At 43.1% G+C, this 22,230-nt stretch overlaps 1 protein-coding gene and 1 long non-coding RNA gene across 2 annotated transcripts in view; both read left to right on the plus strand.

Moving 5' to 3' along the window:
* LOC307028837 (inactive dipeptidyl peptidase 10-like) overlaps positions 1–22,230 on the plus strand; it is a 500,108-nt gene that overhangs the window by 310,734 nt on the left and 167,144 nt on the right. The window lies entirely within an intron of this gene.
* LOC307028839 lies at positions 18,619–19,468 on the plus strand. The gene is made up of 2 exons (XR_013805127.1): positions 18,619–19,148; positions 19,366–19,468. It is a non-coding gene; the product is annotated as an uncharacterized lncRNA (long non-coding RNA).

Below are 22,230 nucleotides of genomic sequence, written 5' to 3' on the forward strand. Positions count from 1 at the left end.
TCTTCAGAGGGTGTGGTTTCTTATGTAGAGGACAATGGTTGTTTGGGTCTGCTTTCATATCTGTCAGTAGACGACACTTGTGTCTTGTGAACAGATACAGGCATCTTCGTGGATTTCTCCCACGTACTCTTTTTCTCCATAGGAACTGTCATGGAGAGGTTGAAGCTGGGAACATAACTAGTTTTTGCCTCTGTACGAACAAAATCTGCAAAGACAGAGAAAGGTGGGAAACTGACATGATGATCACGTTTGTTTCTTGGATGTTGTATGGGAGTTTTCCGATGATGGGCTTAACCCCTCTGGAAGTATCCAAATATGACAGACCTGGGAGGGAGCCATCTCTCTTAGCAGCCTCAAGCTCTAGCAACAGCCCAGCTAGCGGGGAACGTTCTCACAACTTTGGCTAACGTTACCTATTGGTTCTAACAAGGTTTTAAAGAAACGTTTTAATCTGATGTTCAAATAACCTTTTTAGGATGTTTATTTGTTCAAATAATGTTCCTATAAGGTTTAAGGTTAACTAAGACATAACGTTTTAACTGCAAAATTCAGAGGATGTTTTGAGGATGCTATTAAGGCCTGAGATGACAGAATTTTTTTTTATAAAACGTTCCTTTAATGTGATATGTTAACAAAAGTGGAACGTTTTGCCTGCAACATTCTAAGGATGTGTTTTGGACATTGTTGGGTATCACATTAAAGATGTTCTTTATAAAACGTTCCCTCAATGTTACATGATAACAAATGAAGAACATTTTCAAAGAAACATTCTGAAATTGTTTTCAGGATGTTATTGAGGCCTGAGATGAGAAAAAGGGTTGTATAAAATGTTCCCTCAATGTTACATGATAACAAATGAAGAACATTCTCCAAGAAACATTCTGAAAATGTTTTCAGGATGTTATTGAGGACTGAGGTGACAGAAAGTGTTTTATAAAATGTTCCTTTAATGTGATACGTTAACAAAGGTGGAACGTTTTGCCTGCAATATTCTAAGGATGTGTTTTGGGCGTTGTTGGGTAACACATTAAAGATGTTCTTTATAAAACGTTCCCTCAATATTACATGATAACAATTGAAGAACATTCTCCAAGAAACATTCTGAAAATGTTTTCAGGATGTTATTCTTTTTTTATAAAACGTTGCTGTTATGGCAAATATTAACACGGTCATGGTCAACGTCAGATATATTTCTAGAGCGCTTTAAAAAACAAAACTTGTTGCATTTGTTTGAAAAGGATGTTTTAAAACAAATCTGATGCCACCATATTTTCCTTTTGAAAAAAACAAACAAGCACGTAATTCATGATAAGCTGTGAGCAGATATCGCATGTTTGCGGTGGCATGTGTGAGTTCCCAGCTAGAAATGTTTGTTACCATTGGTTGTTCTAGGAATGTTTTCAGCGGGACGCTTTATTTTGGTTCCCAAAATATTTTTCTGAATGGTAGGATAACATTCTTTAAAAACATTCTTGAAATGTTTGGTGATAATCTTCTTAAGATGTTTTTGATAACATTATTAGAACATTGTGCCCTACAGTTCTTAAAACGTTTTCAGCGGGGCGTTTTATTTTGATTCCCAGAATGTTCTTCTGAAAGGTAGGATAACGTTCTTTAAAAACATTCTTGAAATGCTTGGTGATAACCTTCTTGAAATGTTTTTGATGACCTTCTTAAGATGTTTTTGATAACCTTCTTAAGATGTGGTTGATAACATTGTTAGAACATTATGCCCTACTATTCTTAAAACGTTTTCAGCGGGAAGTTTTAGTTTGGTTCCCAGAATGTTCTTCTGAAAAGTAGGATAATGTTATTTAAAAACATTCTGGAAATTTTTGGTGATAACTTTCTTAAGATGTATGAGCGCATACATCTTAATAATAAGTGCCGTTCAAACTTCCTTTATAACCTCCTTTAGCTTAGGAACCACTGAACCTCCCTTACCGAAAGGAGAGGAGAAAGTGCTGCCCCACAAGGCCTTGCAGCCGCAGCATTTGCCATCACACAACAGCCGGCCGTTCACGGAAACAACCGATTATGACGGAGAAATTATATCATGAAACTTATGGTGCTTATTAAGCATTTAAAACGTATGTGGTAAGTTGCCAAAGTGCTTTGTTTTGAACGTTCATCAGTATGATAATCAAAAAGAAAAATATGAACGTTAGTTTTTACTGAAATGATTAAATAAAGTCAACATTTCACAGAGCTGTGTGGGGTTTGTTCAACTTTTAAAATATGTTTGAATGGTGATATACACAGTGATAGATGTTAAGGACTAACGTTTATAATAAATACATCCCAGCTAGCGGGGAACATTCTCACAACTTTGGCTAACGTTGCCTATTGGTTCTAACAAGGTTTTAAAGAAACGTTTTAATCTGATGTTCAAAGAACCTTTTTAGGATGTTTATTTGTTCAAATAATGTTCCTATAAGGTTTAAGGTTAACTAAGACATAACGTTTTAACTGCAACATTCAGAGGATGTTTTGAGGATGTTATTGATGCCTTTCATGTGATATGTTAACAAAGGTGGAACGTTTTGCCTGCAACATTCTAAGGACGTGTTTTGGACGTTGTTGGGTAACACATTAAAGATGTTCTATATAAAACGTTCCCTCAATGTTACATGATAACAAATAAAGAACATTCTCCAAGCAACATTCTGAAAATGTTTTCAGGATGTTATTGAGGCCTGAGATGAGAGAAAGTGTTTGATAAAATGTTCCTTTAATGTGATAAGTCAACAAAGGTGGAATGTTTTGCCTCCAACATTCTAAGGATGTGTTTTGGACGTTGTTGGGGTAACACATTAAAGATGTTCTTTTATAGAACATTCACTCAATGTTACATGATAACCAAAGAAGAACATTTTGGAAGCAACATTCGGATAATGTTTTCAGGAGGTTATTATTTTTTTTATAAAATGTTCCTGTGATGCTAAATATTAACAGGGTCATGGTCAACCTCAGATTTATTTGTAGTACGCTTTAAAAAACAAAGTTTTTGCATTTGTTTGAAAAGGATGTTTAAAAGAAATCTGATGTCACCACATTTTCCTTTTTAGAAAAAAACAAGCACTTAATTCATGATATTGCATGTTTGTGTAGGCATGTCTGAGTTCCCAGCTAGACATTGTTGGTTCTAAAAACATTCTGAGAATGTTACCATTCATTGTTCTAGGAATGGTTTCATCGCAAAGTTTTATTTTGGTTCCTAGAATGTACTTCTGAAAGGTAGGATAACGTTCTCTAAAATCATTCTTAAAATGTTTGGTGGTAACATTGTTCGAACATTATACCCCAGTGTTTTTGTTGTTTATGCACATACGTATCTCTATTGTCATATGGATCGAATAACACTTAGAAAACCAAAGACAGACCGACTATCACTGCCCGTCCCTGAAACCCCTGTTAGTGTTTGTATGTGTTTCTTTCTACTGTGTGTCTCTCTCTCTGCCTGCTGGTATGCTCTACACGGCTGGGAGCAATCTCCAATCAACCACACCTGCAACCTGTTCGTCAGCCATACTATGAAAGCCTGCAGCCTGCACTCATTCCCTGCCGGATTGTTACCGTGAACGGTTTGTTGCGTGCCGCTCTAGCTTTTTACCAGCATATTCTTTGACAACTTTGCCTGCTTTTGCCTCACACTGAATTTTGTGTCTCTCCCAGGAGGAATCCAAGGCCTTCCACACTCCCAAGACCAGCCAGGCCTCTCTATCCACACTGGAACAACTGTTTCCCACTGCCGCCATAACCAACCTTCACTCCCAGCTCCCCTTTTCTAATAAACAAATGTTACTTTCACCAGCTGATTCCGTGTCATCCTTTTACATGTGTTAATAGTCAAATTCCAATAGTTAAGTAAACTATCACAATCATCCTAATGACCACAGTGGTCAGCCCACTTACCCAGGAATTTTGAGTTGAACAATTACAGGAATATTATGTCTTTATGTTCAAATAATGTAAACATATTTTAGTAAATTGTTACCATAGAACATTTGCATAATTTTTTTAACATAAACCATGTTATCCTTCTCTAAAATAATAACATTCTGGCAACATAAAAAATCTAACTTGCAGCTGAAAATGTTTTAAGAACAGTAGGGCATAATGTTCTAACAATGTTTTCAAAAACATTTTAAGAATGTTTTTAGAGAACATTATCCTACCTTTCAGAAGAACGTTCTGGGAACCAGACAAAAACTTCCCGCTAAAAACGTTTTAAGAATAGGAGGGCATAATGTTATCACCAAACATTTTAAGAATGTTTTTAGAGAACGTTATCCTACCTTTCAGAAGAACGTTCTGGGAACCAAACAAAAATTTCCCGCTGAAAACCTTCCTAGAACAATGACTGTAACATTCTCAGAATGTTTTTAGAACCAAACATTTCTAGCTGGGAGGTCTGCTAACTCTCTGAGTCGTTTTGGGTATTTGTTGGTCAGTAATGGGAAGCTTTCCAGCTTGTCAAAGAGAGCCTGTTCAATAACCTCAGGTGAGCCGTATATTTGCTCAAGCCTCTCCAAGGCCATCATTAGTTCAGCGTCAGGGTTGTCTGATGTTGACGGCCTTGATTCTCCTCACCTGATCTGATGACTCTTTTCCCAGATATTTGCAGAGCAGGTCAAGTTCTTCTCCAACAGACAGATCCAGACCAGCAATAGCACTTAGGAAGGACGTTTTCCAAGCCCAATAATTCATTGGTTGATCGTCGAATGTTGTGAGGCCTGATGTCACTAAGTTACTGCGGGCCAGATCGTTAGTGGTTTGAGGGTTGTGGTAACTGGCTTCATAGGGCGTACCTTGGTTAGGCTGATAAGCAGACAATGGAGCTTATTGAGAGTCCACAGCGATGCTGGTGTACCAGGTCGAGGAGCCTTTAATGTGTGGTGAGGGGTAGTTTGGGTAGAAACAGCAACTTGTGTTTGAGCAAGGCCTTTAAGTGAGTAGGACTGTGTAGGCTTAACATCCTCTCCTTTACTATGTTGTGGTGGTTCATTTAGGTGTGGGCCTATGGGCGCAACAATGTCACAAATTTTGCTAGGCGATCCACCAATGCACATGTTGGTTTGCTCTTTCACATAAGCAGCGGTGCGCTCGTACATAAAGTGTTGAGACACTGGGTTAGAGCCTCTGCTGGCCTCTTCAACATCAAGCTCTAGTAAACCAGCCTGCAACATTTTTACTTCAGCTATGGCAGCATCTTTCTCCTTTTCTTCCTTTAATGCATCAAGAGTAGCTTGAATGCGTGCTTGCTCAACTTTTAGCTCAATTTCCCACTTAGTGTGATGTTCTAGCCTGTGCTGCTTCAGCCATAGCCATAGCCAGTGCTAAATTAGCCTTTGAGCTGGATGATGAGCGCGACGCACGTGTGTGTACAGACTGTGCATTTACACTTATTTTATCCATGTTGTCATTTTCTTCCATAATGGCTGGGTTGTGAATTTAATGACGTGGATGAAGAGATAAGCTGGCGTGAAGGCTGTACATATGCACTGAGTTAGCCACTTAGCTCTTGGTGTCGCTCCGTAGGAAGCCTGTCTCCGTCCCCGGAGCTGGCTGTAATGCCGTCTTTTCACTATGACGGCCCGTCTACACAGCAGCGTTAAAAATCTGCCCATTCACTTTGAATGGGGTGACGTCACGTTGCCTCACTTTTCGCCGAACTGCATTGTGGGGAAGCAAAGCGAAGATTTCCAGGATTTCCAGGATAGAAAAGTTGAGCAATGTTCAACTTTTGAAGCTGAGGTGGAAGCGACAATCAATCAAATCCTGTTTATGCAAATCTGACAGTACAAGCGCTAGCCAATCAAACTGCTTGTAAGCTGGGAGAAACATACCGCAGTTCATTTCCTCATATTCCAAACGAGAAATTACGGCAGCAAATCACCTGGTTCTTTACGATCAGTAACTATTTACCGGGATACAAACCGGAGGAAGCTAATCAGCCTAGCCGCTAGTAGCTTAGCCGCAAGGAATACTCACTGCAGTCCTAAAAACATAAACATTTTACATACAACATATTCCCATTAAGCCACAGCCTGTCGGACAATAACACTCACAGACGATGTGTGAACCAGTGGGAAATACGAAGCACAGCCCATGGAGAGCAGACGTCCGTTCATGAAAACAACCCAAGCTACACGCGGAGCACACTCGGAAACAAACAAGTTTGTTCTCCTAGCAACAGGAATCGAATAAACCACTAGCAAGCAGCAGTGTCAACCAACCACCACAAGGTGGTGCCAACACACAGCCAAGAAACACATACATGACAGATGTACACCAAAAACACACATCGAGGACAGAACAGGATATATTCCCCTCACTGTCAAATGATTACACAGTGATATCTGCATTACTCATCCACTAAAAAACATCAGTTTATCCTTGTTAATTGCACAATGCTTTTGTGTTTTTAACCTTCGATTCAGAGAAACAAATAGTTTTTTAGGAGTGAAGACAGTACACTACCCAGAATCCCCAGCTATCGTTTGGGACTACAACATCCGCCTTGCTTTACAAACCCCGTGATTAGTCATCAAGCCCTGTGATTGGATGTTGGAGTGGCAGTGCGACAACGTTACGCTGAGCGTCAACAGCTCTTTGAAATGGAATGGAACTGGGGTTACGTAATGTAACCCAGCTTCTATGAGTATAGGCGCAGCCCTCTAAGGCTATCGCTATTGGGTGATCCCTCCTGCACGTGTGCAGCACTGACAGATTTAATCCACGCCCACCTATGACGTGGGCCCCACCTCCGGGCTCACTTCCGTATAAATAGGAAGTAGGCCCTACTATCTACTCCCACACAAACAGCTTTTCTTCAGCTATTCGCGGAGCCAGTGGGGCCCGACCCTTAGAGGGCTGCGCCTATACTCATAGAAGCTGGGTTACATTACGTAACCCCAGTTCTATATCGTATAAGGCTTCGCCCTCTAAGGCTATCGCTATTGGGTTAAGGGCGAAGCAGGATGTAGTCTACGCCCCACTGGTTCCGTCCGTTACCAGAAGCACAAAACACACCTACTCAGTTAATAACCCATGTCCATTTCGTCCTGCGTAAAATGGAGCATCACATTCCCAGGGAATATATCATTTAAAAAATGAATATTCTCCATAAGGGAACGAGGGTAGGCTTACTTATGCTACCTATCGTTCATAAGAGATAGAAACCGAGTCTCCTTTAAATAAAACGATCAAGAGAGGGGGAAAAAGGGCAGCTCTCTAAGTGCCTACCGGCCGGAGAGAGGGCACGCAATTAAAAAACCCCGACATTACTCATTCTGACAGGCTATTCAGCACTGAATGTGTCAGAGAGGAATGGGAGACATCCCTCAAATAAAAACGAATAAAAGAACAGGGTGAAGACCAAGATGCAGCCGTGCAAATGTCTTCCACTGTCATTCCTCCGTGCAACGCCGTAGAGGTTGAAACTCCCCTGGTGCTGTGCGCTTTAATGTTCTCCGGGGGATCCAACCCAGAGGAGACATACGCCTGTGACACCGCCTCACATAGCCAGTGTGACAGGCGCTGTGTAGATAGAGGCTGCCCTAATGAGCGCTCTCTATAATGTACAAACAGACGCTGGGATTTGCGTAAAGCAGCCGTGCGTGCAATATAGCCTGCCAGCGCGCGCACGGGACAGAGGAGATGAAAAGTGGCTTCTTCCTCCGATATGTGAGGAGGGGGAAAGAAGCCCTTCAAGGTTATCACTCTTGATCTAAAAGAGCTTGTTATCACCTTTGGCATAAACGCCGGGTTCGGGCGTAATACAGCTGAGCTGCCATCTCCTTGGATCTGGAGACACGACGGAGCCACCGAGAGAGCAGACAAGTCACTCACCCTTTTAGCTGATGTCAGAGCTAAGAGCAGAGCTACTTTGACTGACAAAAACTTCAGGGGAACCTATCTAATGGTTCAAAAGGAGCTTTACCCAGTGCGCGCAGCACTAAAGCCAAATCCCATTGAGGCGCTAAAGCGCGTGACACCGGTCTGAGTCTCTGTACTCCTCGTAGAAAACGTTTTGTCAGAGGGTGACTGAACACCATGCTGATCTCAAAACCTACGTGGCATGAAGAAATGGCAGCGGCATATGTTTTTATCGTGCTATAAGCCAAATTCCTGTCCAGCAACAGCTGGAGGAATGACAGCACGTGAGGCAGGGGACACGTAACGGGGTCCAAGCCTTTCCCTACACACCAACGCTGGAACGCTGTCCATTTGGCTGTGTAAGACGCCCTGGTGGACGCGGCCCTAGACCCCTGAATAGTACTCACAACATCTTGAGAGAGGCCAAGCCTCTCTAAGTGTTCCCGCTCAGGGGCCATGCCCACAAACGTTGGCCTAACATTGGGTGACTGTGGATCGCTCCCTCCACCTGGGAGAGAGCATCCCCCCGCCACGGAATTTCCCACGGTCTCCCTGACAGCATCCGCTGTATGCAGGGGAACCAGGACGCTCCCGTGCGCTCCGGGGCTATTAAGACCGCTATCAGCCGCTCCTCCTGCACTCGTTCCAGGAACCGAGGGATCAGAGGGACTGGTGGGAAAGCGTACAGTAACACCTTGGGCCAAGGTCTGTGTGCGAACGCGTCCACCCCCAGAGGGGGGTGATCCTGCCTTCTCAGGGAGAACCAGAGAGCACATTGCGCGTTCCCGCGTGCAGCGAACAGATCTACCTCCGCTCTTCCGAACCTGCTCCATACCTGGGAGACCAGCTCGGGGTGGAGGCTCTAGTCCCCTTGTCGAGGACCTCCTCTGGACATGAGGTCTGCCCCTCTGTTCAGCTCGCCGGGAATATATACTGCTCTGACAGAGAGTACGTGTGTGCGCGCCCAGCACAACAGCCTCCTGGCTGTGTCCAGCAGCTGCGCTGATCGTACACCTCCCTGACGATTTATGTATGCTGCTGCTGCCTTGTTGTCCGTTCGAATCAACACATGATGATTCCACAGCAACGGGGCGAAGTGCCGGATTACTTTCCATATGGCGAGTAATTCCAGCGCGTTTATATGAAGGGACATGTGAGGCGGCCACTGTCCCCCCACTGCCTGCGACATGCATGTTCCTCCCCACCCTGAGAGCGATGCGTCTGTGAACACCGAGGTGTGTGACGTCACTCTGCCGAGGGGAACCCCCACTGACAGGACGTGGGGATTTTTCCAGTAGGTCAGATCTAAACCTACGGACAGAGGAATGTACACCATGCGTCTCTTCTGACGCACGGGGTCGATGCGCAGGCGAATAAACCATCTCTGAAGTCTCCTCATGTAAAGGAGACCCAGGGGGATCACCACGTGACCAGCTGACATCATGCCCAACAGCTGCATCACGGAGAGGGCTGTCACCACCCTGCCGGGTGTGACGCGCCCGAGGAGAGCTGTCAGATCCTCCACTCTCCGCTGTGAGAGTCGTGCTCTCATGCGGGCTGAGTTGAATTCCACCCCCAGATATATGATAACCTGGGAGGGAAGAGGACAGCTCTTCTCCCAATTGATTATGAAACCCAGGCTTGACAGGTGAGATACAAGTTGTACCGTCTGTAAAGCAGCTTCCTCTCTGGAGCGGGCCAGCAATAGCAGGTCGTCCAGATAAAATAACACTCTCATCCCTCTTCTGCGTAGCGGCTCCAGCGCCGTCTCTACACACTTTGAAAAAGTGCGTGGAGCCAGAGAATATCCGAACGGTAGTCGATTGAACTGGTACGCTATTCCCTGGAATGAAAAACGCAGGAATTTCCTGTGTTTTGGGATGATGGTTATGTGGAAGTAAGCATCCTTCAGGTCTATGGAGGTGCACCAATCTCCCTGGTGAACACACTCCATTACCTGTTTGATTGTCAGCATATGAAACGGTCTTTTCATTATCACCCTGTTGAATGCTGACAGATCTAGGATGGGTCTCATCCCCCCGGTCTTTTTCGGGATAAGAAAATAACGGGAGAAAAACCCCCGATTTTCTTTCCCCTGAGGAACCCTGGAAATTGCTTTCTTTAACAGGAGTTTCCGCAGCTCTGACTGGAGCGCAAGACACTGTTCTTGGGATGACAGGAGCGTTTCCTGAATCCCCTCGAACTGCGGGGGGGGGGTAAGGCAAATTGCAGAGAGTACCCTCTGCTGATCAGCCTGCTCATCCATCCGTCCATTAAACATAGCCGCCTCCGCTCTGAGAGCGGGCGTACCTGTTTTTGTTGTGTTGTGGTAGTCATGGTGACAAGCCATGCCAGAGCCCTTGCCGCCGTTGCCCGTGAAGCAACCCAAGGGGGGCCCCGCCCTAAAGGGCTTTGAAGGGGTCTCCACACGCTGCATCACATACCGGCTCTCAACCTGTCTCTGTTTAGGAGAAGACTCATCAACAGGACCCTGAGGCGGGTTTATGCTCCAACTCGTGGAGGTGTGTGCAGTGCTATTCACCTCGTGCGTAATAGCCGCGCTAGGCTTAATACGACTGTGTGTAGGCACAACTGGAACAGAGAAAAAACTGCGCTGCTTGTTACCCGAAAGGATAGAAGTAGCCGGTTTAAATGTCAAGCCCTGTTGTCTTATAACCGACTGGTTAAATACCGCAGGCTTATACAGCGAGCCTTGCTGTTTTCTAACCGACAGATTAGAAACAGCTGGCTCAAACGGCGAGTCCTTCTGTCTTTTACCCGAAAAGGAAAAAACAGATGGAATATGCAACAAGTCCCGCTGCCTTTTAACCAATAGATTAATGGCAGCCGGCCTGACTAGTGTGGGGGACATGTGAGACACAGTTGCTACAGACACACTGTTGAGATTTGAATCGTTTTTATTCAAAATTCTCTCTTCCCACATAACCCCCCCAAAGAGTCATCTTTGGTTCTGTTTCCTCTGAGGTTCCCTCGGAGGAGCAGACCAGGAGCGGGGGTTCCTTTTTCCCCTCCGACTCGACGCCTGCAGATCCTGTCTCTGTGGCGGAGGAGCGGAGACCTGGGACGGAGCCCCTGCAGCTGCCGAAGGGCGATTCTGACGCCGTTGCTGTTCTCGCCGTTGCCCGCGCTGCCCTCGCTGAGACTGTTGCGGGGGCTGCGGGTGCTGTCGTTGCTGTCGCTGCTGTTGCTGAGGACGTTTGTCCTGAAGCCAGCTAGCGTGACGCCTTATGTCTTCTGCCTGCTCCGCGGCAGATTTCATAGACTCCACCATGGTGTGGAACTGTGGCCCAAACAGTCCGTCCGGACTGACTGGCGCCTCCAGCAGCTCCTTTCCTGCACCCTCCGGTATATTCCCCTGCTGTAGCCAGAGGTACCGTTGAACCTGTGTCGCCCATGTCGCAATCCGCGCCTGCGAGACTGGGACTGCTGCGCACAGGGTAAGTGCAGTACTAGCCGCCTTACCTATCTCCTCAGCCTCCACTGAGGACATGGTTTTAGACTGCTCTGACATTTCCACCATGGAATTTGACAGCAACGCTATATTGTTTGCCGCCGCCGACGCCTGGAACGCACACTGATGCATGCGGTCAGTCTGTCGGGCGACAAACCGATCTTTGGCGGCAGCCAACATGGGTTGCCGTCCGGAAACCGTGTTGGCCTGCCTAGCCCCAAAGAATGCCGTGAGGTTCGGCTCTAGAGGAGGCACGGTCGGGAAATTCACGTCCGTGAATCCCTCCACTCTCGTGAGGGGCACGTATGTCCCTATCGGAGCTTTCATTGCTCCAGGGTCCCTCGCTGCCCCCTCCTGGTACTTCCATATGGCCGGGAAGCGTGGCCAGATCGGGTCAGTCCTAACCCTGTGCACCCGGGAGAACACCCCGGACATATCATCCGGCGGTGAGCTCTCCTGAGCTAGGGGAACAGGGAGATTTCTCCAGGCGGCCGCCTTAGATATAATCTCCGGAAGTTCTAGGAGGATCCCACCGATCGATGGCAACGCCGTGGCGCCGGAGATAGGGATCACTGGGACGTACACCGGCCCTGCACCGGGCCCCATACCTGTCTCCTCCGTCCGGAGGGGAGAGATGATGGGGGAATCACCCGGTGATCCCTGAATGGAGGGGACGTAGTCGTCCGACTCGTGCCCTCCACTCGGATCCAGGAAATCAAGGGCTTTGTCCCCGGAGTACTCCTCCTGGACGTGCCAATCGTCCTCGGCGGCCGCAGCAGCGAGAGCGTCCGCTCTCTGCTGTCTGAGGGCCAGCGGGAGACGGGCACAATGCGAGCAAGACACCCCGGGATTGAGAGCAGCGTTCGCATGCTCTAATCCCAGGCAGGACTCACACTGTGAGTGCCTGTCAAAACTCATAATGTAGCCCGTTCCGCATACGAGGCAATCCCTGACACAGCCTTGACTTTCCTGTCCAGTCTCCATTTTACCGGAAAACAGAAGCTTTTTAGGAGGAATGCTTGTGTTACGGTAAGTAGCTCTTAACAGAACTGTTTTTGCCTGACAATGCTTCTGCAACGGAGTGCTGAAGAAAAGTGGGAGTAGATAGTAGGGCCTACTTCCTATTTATACGGAAGTGAGCCCGGAGGTGGGGCCCACGTCATAGGTGGGCGTGGATTAAATCTGTCAGTGCTGCACACGTGCAGGAGGGATTACCCAATAGCGATAGCCTTAGAGGGCGAAGCCTTATACGATATAGAACCACGGCAGCCTTTCCAAAACTGGAATTGGACGGGTCAAATTTTACAAATATGGCAGTAGCCATCGATCATCTTAAGATAAGATAAGATAATATATACTTTATTGATCCCAAGTTGGGAACTCTTTTTGTTACAGCAGCATACTACTTTGTTCTACTCCACTACAATTCAGAAGTTAACCTAGAATTTTTACTTCACGGAAGGTGATTGTCAAGTGCCAAAATAAACCATGCAATATATTGGACATTAAGTACGTTGTCAGACTTCATATTTATCTGTGGATAACCCCGATTTTGTTTTTCTTATTCAAAAGAAGACCTTAACTTAAAGTAAACTTTAATGTTTAAATAAAGCCTTAGCATTAGTTTGTCTCTTTTGCACATCCTCCTGTTATTATCTTTGGACGTCCTGCACTAAACTGTTCTATTGTAGAGATCAATACAGTATCTTCTTGATATTTTCAATTTTATATGTAGGCTACTCTTAATATTTAAATGTTTTCATCAAATAAAACTTATTCAACAACAAAATTAAATGACGTGCTTTAACCACTAGGAGGCGCGGGTTAAAAAACCAGTGGTGTAGTTTATAAAACATAATAATATCAAACATAATATGACTATTAACTTTATTGTGAAATTAAAACAGAACGGTAAAGGAAAATACAGTTTCAGTCTCTCGATTTGAAGCTTATGCATTGTACCATGAACCTGTAACAGTCAACAGCATGAGGAGTTGGAAAGGTAGTAAATAATATCTTTAAAACTACAAAAAAAATCTCTTTCTATCAGCTGTGCACCATTATTGTGTAAATATAACCTATATACCAATTGGATCAATTATAAAAGTCAGCTGAATTAGTGTTGATACTGCAAGGAGACGTATTGTGTGAAAATAAATGGAAGATGTTGTTTAATTGCTAATATATTTATGATCCACGTCACGTATTCAGTTTTGGCGGCATTTCTTACAGTTTGTCAAAAGGTCTTCTGATCAGGGCTCTATAAATAAATATCTACGGCAGATATGTAATATTTAATGCAGCCGAACCGTTATGTGATGACTTCCAAAGAGAAAAGCAAGAACACTCGGAATAAAATGTTTTTCCGATATCATATCGGATAAACACCATATTCTGACATGCATTGCTGCGATGTTTTAGCCTATCAAAACCTCTGGAAAAAGAAAGGTGTCTCTCAGAATCGAAAGAGAAAAACCTATGGGAAAAACACAAAAGCATTGTCCACAATTTAAGGCGAAACCAGATGAATAGGGTACTTTTTTTAACTTAAATATATCAGCTAGATATTTCTCCATTTAATTACTTACAATAGGGCAATTGTTTTTTGTATGACAAGTTTTCTGAAATAGCATGTTTAAATATATCTCATGAAATATGCGCATATTTTAACACATTTCAGGAGCCGAAATCTGAACTTTGGATAAAGCCAGGCTCAAAATTATTGTTTCATTTTGTAGTCATATTAGTATCTAAGGCAGGGGTGCCCACACTTTTTTGGCTGGTGAGCTACTTTTGAAATGACCAGCTCACCGAGGTCTACCAATCAAAAATAAAATCCCAAATTGCAAGGGTTGCTGAATAACACGTTTTATTTATACATGGGATAACTACAATAAGGCTGCAACAAACGACTAATTTGATAATCGACGAATATATCGATTAATGAAACGATTCATTGACTATTCAGACTATTACTGTATGCCTTGCACAATTTCTCAAACGCTCTTATTTAGCCATCAACTTTTAGATTTAGCTTGAGGTTGTTTTAGGCATGTAGAAACTAACAATGAAGACAATAAAGATGAATACTTGATTCAAAATACATGTATTATTAAATTAACTTAACAAATTGTGAACAAAATTAAAATTGCTTTTTATTTAAATTAAATAAATAACATTTCACATCAAAAGAAACAACAATGTTTTAACAAATCATATTAGATAATCTGATGACAGAACTGTAAACAGAATAGCTGAAACTTTAACAAAATAAATAACTCATTTACCTAATCATTAACCCATGTTTGTATATAATGTAGTTAACTATGTGTGTTGCTGCTAGCATACATAACACCTGACGTGGAAACGTTACTCGTGGATGGGGCTACAGAGCTACTAGAAAGACAGTCGAACCCGGTGCATTCCTCCGTCTGAATGTGGTGCACTTTTGCTAAATGTTTAGACAAATTGCTCGTGTTACCGCCCTTAAATGCTAAACACTCTTGGCAAGGAGCATTGTCCACATCGAGACGGGTAACATTTAACCACACCTTGGAGCGCTTCTCTCCGCCATCCCCGCCTTGTGTTTCTGCATGTAGCAGCCGAGTGTGTGTAAACTGCCCCGCCCCCTCGCACACAGACGGGGGAGAGAGATCTCGTCTCGATTGGAAAGATCAAAAATACACTGACCATAGACGCATTTGTTTGTCTTTTGGCATGTTAGAAACGAGTTGGCGACACTAAGACTGCAAGATAATGTTTGTGTAGCAATAATACATGACCTTTCTCTTTCTCAACTCGCTACTCGGAGGGAAGTCGCTGTCATTGTGAACACTCCGATAATGCCTCTCCACGTTACCTTTCTTTGGCAGAGCAACGCTTGCTTTACAAATAAGGCAAATAACCTTTGAATGTGACATCACAAACAAATATTCTTCCTCCCATTCTGTGTGGAAGTGGTATGTCTTTAGCTTTTTGCTCAGTCCCGCACTCATTTTGTTGTTTGTCTCTTTAACTTAATTTGAGTTTTCCCGGCACTTGACTGATTTTTTATCGCTTTGCATTCTGGGTTAACAGACTGGAAAGCGATAGGTCGCTTTTTCTGTCAATCAAGTAAACTGCTGAATTAAGTGGCAGGGAGGCCAAGCTGGATTTTTTTTTATTATGAATGACTCGCGATCTACCAACATTGCCCCCGCGGTCGACCGCGGTCGACGTACTGGGCACCTCTGATCTAAGGCTTTTACAGAAGTGATTTTGGATATCTCTTTATATCACTCCATAAATCAGAAAATACTGTCAACAGCCCTAAAATATCAATTTTCACCATGTGTTTAGGTATAAAATGAATGATATGAACAAACCCTTCTGTAAAAGCCTTCATAATAATGATAGGAATATAACTGGAAGGTTTGGTGTATGTACGTGCGACTGAAGTGGACATTTTGAACTCAGAGTATGAGAAAAAACTCATTTTGAGAAAACGACCTTTAAAGATTGCTGTGAGGCGCTAGCTAAACCCTCCTGTTATTTCAACCCACTCTCTTCAGTTTGCGTACAAATGACACGACTTTACACATTGGAAATGCGTGCAATAGATACGCTAGCCATTCCCATTGAGATCTGATGCGCCACGTTTTGTCCGTCGGGTCTTGGTAGACCGGAAGCTGTGTGGTTCATAAAAACATGTTCTTACCGGTTCTTACTCAATGTCAAGCCACAATTATTGTTTTTATTTTAAATTGTATAATGTCTGACTTTTTTTGCTGTCTGTGAGTAAAAGAAATGGGGCTCGGAGCCTCAGAATTATGAAATCTGGATTTTTTAAAATATTTTTCTTCTAATTTCTTATTATTTTCTGAATAACTCACTGTTATTTACTCAATAATAACAAACAATTATCCTTGTTTTTATTTATTCGTTTGATTCTATAATCTCGGGCTTTTTAGCCGTTTCTCAGGAACTGAATTTCAAAATAAAGTCACCGGAAACAGACGTAGGCCTCTAAGGGACATTTCGAGCATCATCGCGATGCACAACACAAACCCACTGAACTGACTACCCAAGATCCTCAGCTAGAAGCTCTGTGATTGGGTTGTTTAGCCGCAATGCATGTTGGGATATGGTGTTAATGCGAAAAAAACACTTTATAGAGAGGCGAAGTCACGCCCATCTACTTCCGGTCCATGGGACCCCGGAAGCGAAAAATTATACATTGAATTCAATGGAGAGAGAAAACGTATCTTTTGATCCCGTTTGAATTGTGCCACGAACTACACATATGATGTTTGTCAATCTTAAACAATCATTTCCATGTCAAAAAAGTCACATTTTGTCGTAAAACTGTTGAAATATAAGACTATGAAAAATATGCGACTACAAAGACTACAAATCCCAAATCCCATTCTGGGTCGCGCATGTGATGTCACAGGCGATAATGCTCCAAGTGGTTGCGACTCGTAATTAAAGCGAAAAAGAAGATTTCATAACTGATTTATTCCCTACAATAAATATAAGAGATTGTTCCAATAAATTCACTTTTACAAGATGCCTGTGTGCTTTTGTACCATGTTGTAATCACAAAAGTGATCATACCACTTGCTCGTTCTATCGCTTCCCGTCTTATGAAAGGACCAGGAGTCGCTGGATCAGACATATCAGGTAATATCATAGGTAATATACAGGACTGTCTCAGAAAATTAGAATATTGTGATAAAGTTCTTTATTTTCTGTAATGCAATTAAAAAAACTAAAATGTCATACATTCTGGATTCATTACAAATCAACTGAAATATTGCAAGCCTTTTATTATTTTAATATTGCTGATTATGGCATACAGCTTAAGAAAACTCAAATATCCTATCTCTAAATATTAGAATATCATGAAAAAGTATACTAGTAGGGTGTTCAACGAATCACTTGACTCGTCTAATTAACTCGAAACACCTGCAAGGGTTTCCTGAGCCTTGAAAAACACTCAGCTTGGTTCAGTAAACTAAATCACAAGTATGGGGAAGACTGCTGATCTGACTGCTGTCCAGAGGACCGTCATTGACACCCTCCATCAGGAGGGTAAGACACAAAAAGAAATTTCTCAAAGAGCAAGCTGTTCACAGAGTGCAGTTTCAAAGCACATCCACAAAAAGTCTGTTGGAAGGGGGAAATGTGGCAGGAAACGCTGCACAACCAAGAGAGATGACCACAGCCTTAACAGCATTGTGAAGAAGAGTCGCTTCCAGAATTTGGGGGAGCTTCAAAGACAGTGGACTGAAGCTGGAGTCCAGGTATCAAAAGTCACTGTTCACAGACGTGTCCGGGAAATGGGCTACAATAGCCGTATTCCCATGGTCAAGCCACTTCTGAACTCAAGACAACGGAAGAGGCGTCTGACTTGGGCTAAGGAAAAGAAGCACTGGACAGTTGCACAGTGGTCCAAAGTCCTCTTTTCAGACGAAAGCAAGTTTTGTATTTCATTTGGAAGTCAAGGCGCCAGAGTCTGAAGAAAGGCTGGAGAGGAGCAAAATCCAAGTTGCTTGAAATCCAGTGTGAAGTTCCCACAGTCAGCGATGGTTTGGGGAGCCATGTCAGCTGCTGGTGTTGGTCCACTGTGTTTCATCAAGCCCAGAGTAAATGCAGCTGTGTACCAAGAGATTTTAGAGCACTACATGCTTCCGTCTGCTGAAAAGCTCTATGGAGATGAGGAATTCATTTTCCAGCATGATCTGGCACCTGCCCACAGTGCCAAAACCACCAGTAACTGGTGTACTGACCATGGCATTACTGTCCTCGATTGGCCTGCAAATTCCCCTGACCTGAACCCCATAGAGAATATGTGGGGTATTGTGAAGAAGAAGCTGAAAGACACCAGACCCAACAATGCTAATGAGCTAAAGGCCGCTATTGAAGCATCCTGGGCATCCATAACACCTCAGCAATGCCACAGGCTGATTGCCTCCATGCCACGCCGCATTGATGCAGTAATCCGTGCAAAAGGATTCCCAACCAAGTACTGAGTGCATTAATGGACATTTTCAAATGTTTGATAGTGTGTCGCTGTTATAAATCTTTTTTTTTTACTTGGTCTGAGGAACTATTCTAATTTTTTGAGATAGGATTTTTGAGTTTTCTTAAGCTGTATGCCATAATCAGCAATATTAAAATAATAAAAGGCTTGCAATATTTCAGTTGATTTGTAATGAATCCAGAATGTATGACATTTTTGTTTTTTTAATTGCATTACAGAAAATAAAGAACTTTATCACAATATTCTAATTTTCTGAGACAGTCCTGTACATGTTGTGCATACCTAGCTAGTAGCGACGAGTAGCGAGCACGTTAGTTAGCATTACATTACTTAGCCTTGTCATTTTTAGTAGCCTTACCATGAAGTTATTATTTTATTACATGAAGTACACCAAAATGTTAAACAGTAAGAGTAGTCATCATGGTAAGTATTTCGTGAAACATTTGAAGAGTAGCCTACTGCGCCCTCCACCGGGTGCTAAGGAAGCAGTTCAGGGAGAGTCGAAGGAAGGCAGGCAGGCAGGGAGCTTTGCATGACATTCTTCTGGACATGTGTCATTGTGATGACAGTGAGGGTGAGTCAAGCTGTTTGTTGGAAAGACAGTAGTTGAGTGATTACTGAGAGAAAATTATTAAAATAGATAATTATTCAGTGTTGTTCCTTTAAAGTGTTGTTACTGACCGTTTTCTCTTATTGTCTTTACCTCACCTGTAACTGCTGAGACCCTGAGGAACATGCACACTGACCTGCTCTGGCAACCTGATTTCCACTGTACGTAATAGTATTTGGTTATGGTATATTATTTATATACATCAAAGGCACAATGCACCCCCCAGAGAGACACATGTATTGAGTGTGATATTTTGCATAGGTCATGTGAAATTATCTTTACATACTAGAAAACTGTAGGAGCGGCAACTTGTTTTGAAATTGAATTAATATCCGATAATAAAGTTGATCTGTTTTCTTTATTCTTCTCTCTTCCCAGCTCCATCCATCACCGTTCTCTGTTCCTGCAGGTCCTGCTTGCTAATAAATGCTTTATTTTTTTACACAATTACAAATAAAGTCAATGTATTGTATGACATGAAGTTGTGCTTCATTCTGAGTCAATAATAAATTCATTCTGCCTTCAACTGCAAAATGATTGTGGACTGCACCGACATCCATGTAGCTGCCCCCCAGTAAGATGAACCAAGCAAAGCTGACACAAAGCTGTGCTCTTAAGTTGACATGAAGAATTTGTGAAATATTGGTAATTATTTGGAAAAAATGACTGACAATGCAGAAAACTTTTTTTATTTAGGAACAGTGGTCAGGTGAAGCATTTATCACTACATATGTGTCACACTTAAAAGGCCAAACACACCTCGTTTACAACTCCCCAGTTGACAGCCATGACTCCGTCTAAATTGTACCCCCCAAGCACCCTCTTCATGAGGGACGCGCATGGAGTGGATGAAAGTCCCGACCTCAGCACAGCACCAAAATTGCTGGCTGTCAACCTGCCCTGCCTGTGTAACTGCCACTGAGGATTTGTCTGCCTGGATGGCAGCTTAATGGTCTCTGCTCAGTCGCATTGAGGCAAGAATTGCCTCAAGCCCCCGACCCCCATGCTCCTTCACCAGCTCCGGCACGTTGAAAATGGCCTGATGTTGAGGCTGCAGCTCTGGCTCAGGTGACAAAAGCCATGCCATGCCACGCTGCGCCCCTCAGTGCAGACCTAAACCAGTCTACTTCCTCAGTGGCGATGTCTCTGGCCAGTGGGTTGTATGTCTCCTCTTGCGGTTGGTAGAGTTGAGACACCGGCTGGACTACTTTTGAAGTGCCAGGCTTCCTCCACTGGCACTCAACTTCTGTGGAGCTGATCTGCCACATGGCAAATATTGCCAATGCTGCAGCGTGGCTGCATTTGTACATCCCCCGTGCACAACCACAGACAGCGCTCTGCATCGCGCCATCCTCTCCCATGTAGATCTGTACAAATAAAGTAAGTACCATGTTTGTTAACATGCTATAATAGATTGAATGAGCAATACAAGGATGGTCCAGATCTGGGGGTGGGAGGGTTTATTTTTCCATTGTTTTGTCCTCTTGTCTGATTGTTGTTATTGTTTGTTTTTTCTGAAGTTTTTGTAATTTGTGTTGTATTGGTTGTGATTGTACATTGTATTTTTTTTTAAATGTGTATTACATTTTTGAAAAACATTTGATCAACAAAAAAGGATTTGGTCAGGATCTAGACTCAGTGTGTAGTTTATGAATTAATCAATGCTCTCTACATTAGGAAAACACATACCAGTGTACCAGAGGGAGTCACACACAGCTGTGCCTAGATAACCAAACAAATTGACAATATAACCAAAATCCTTGAATCTACACACAGCAAATAAACTCAAATGACACAACGAGATGTAAAAAGGAGATCACACATATAGTCGATATAAAACTGGCCGCTTCAATCTGAAGAGCAACTAAAACAAAACACGGGAGTATACCTTGTTCTTGTGAACACTAATGTTATCCACAGCATACACACCCGTATACAGTACACCCGTTCTAGGTTCTGATTGGCTCTCTAGGTTGGCATTCTAGCTTCTGACTGGCTGTCCAGGTTGTCAATCACAGCCGTGGTTCATATTATGCTAGTCGACTCGTAACATTGCTAAACTTTTTTTCTTGACGGTTTTCTCAGTCAACTAATGCTATTGATAACAGTAACATAAATTAACACAGCCCTGCACACTGCAGTCATTATATGCCGGGTCTGTGGTTCATCATCTTCTTTTTCATTCTCCTCCTTATTGACTGACATTAACGTTAAACATTGCACTCATGTTACTCACCGAAACCTTGTAAAGCCGGTCCCGCATGCTGGCTCTTACAGAACCGACTAACTCCCCTTTCGTGTATGTACAGCTCTCAACGGGCCCAGACTTGTAGTGATTTTCACCTCGTTTTATACTTGTATTCTCATTCTGAAAGAATGAGGTGAAATGTGCCAATGTGACGGTCATCTTTGTGTTGGTGACGCGTATTGTGCGGGACCAGAGACATGTAGTTCACTGAGCGGCTTAACATAAAAAAATGTGTTACTTCACAGTTTTATGACACATTTTAATTTTTTTGACTTGCAAAATGTTCTTTTAAATTGACAAACATCATATGTGTCATTCGTGGCACAATTCAAACGGGATCAAAAGATACGTTTTCTCTCTCCATTGAATTCAATGTATAATTTTCCGCTTCCGGGGTCCCATGGAGGCTCCCGGAAGGGGAGGGACTTCGCCTCTCTATTCCGAGTGTGCTTGCTTTTCTCTTTGGAAGTCATCACATAACGGCATTGTAATACGCGGTTCGGCTGCATTACATATTACTGCCGTAGTTCTTTATTTATAGAGCCCTGATGAGAAGACTTCTAGACAAACAGGAAGAACTGCCGCCAAAACTGAAAACGTGACGTGGATCATAAATATATCAGCAATTAAACAACATCTTCCATTTCTTTTCACACAATACGTATCCTTGCAGTATCAACCTTAATTCGGCTGAATTTTATATTTGATCCAATTGGTAGATAGTTATATTTACACCATAACGGTGCACAGCTGATAGAAAAGGACTTGTAGTTTTTAAAGATATTGCTGATTTTCTTTGAATATAAGAATGTAAATACTGAGTTGAAAGAATAGTCAGGGGTTTTGGGTGAAGGGAGACACATCTATGGAATCAAAATTGCAATACCATTAAATGACGGATATACCTTTCTGTCTGTGATGTTTTATAAATCAGATATTAATGTTAGAAGTAAAATATGAGAAATATTATAGCAATACCCTGTAAAATTATGTAA

This window comes from Notothenia rossii (assembly GCF_949606895.1).
Source record: "Notothenia rossii genome assembly, chromosome: 2".
NCBI classification, from domain to species: domain Eukaryota; kingdom Metazoa; phylum Chordata; class Actinopteri; order Perciformes; family Nototheniidae; genus Notothenia; species Notothenia rossii.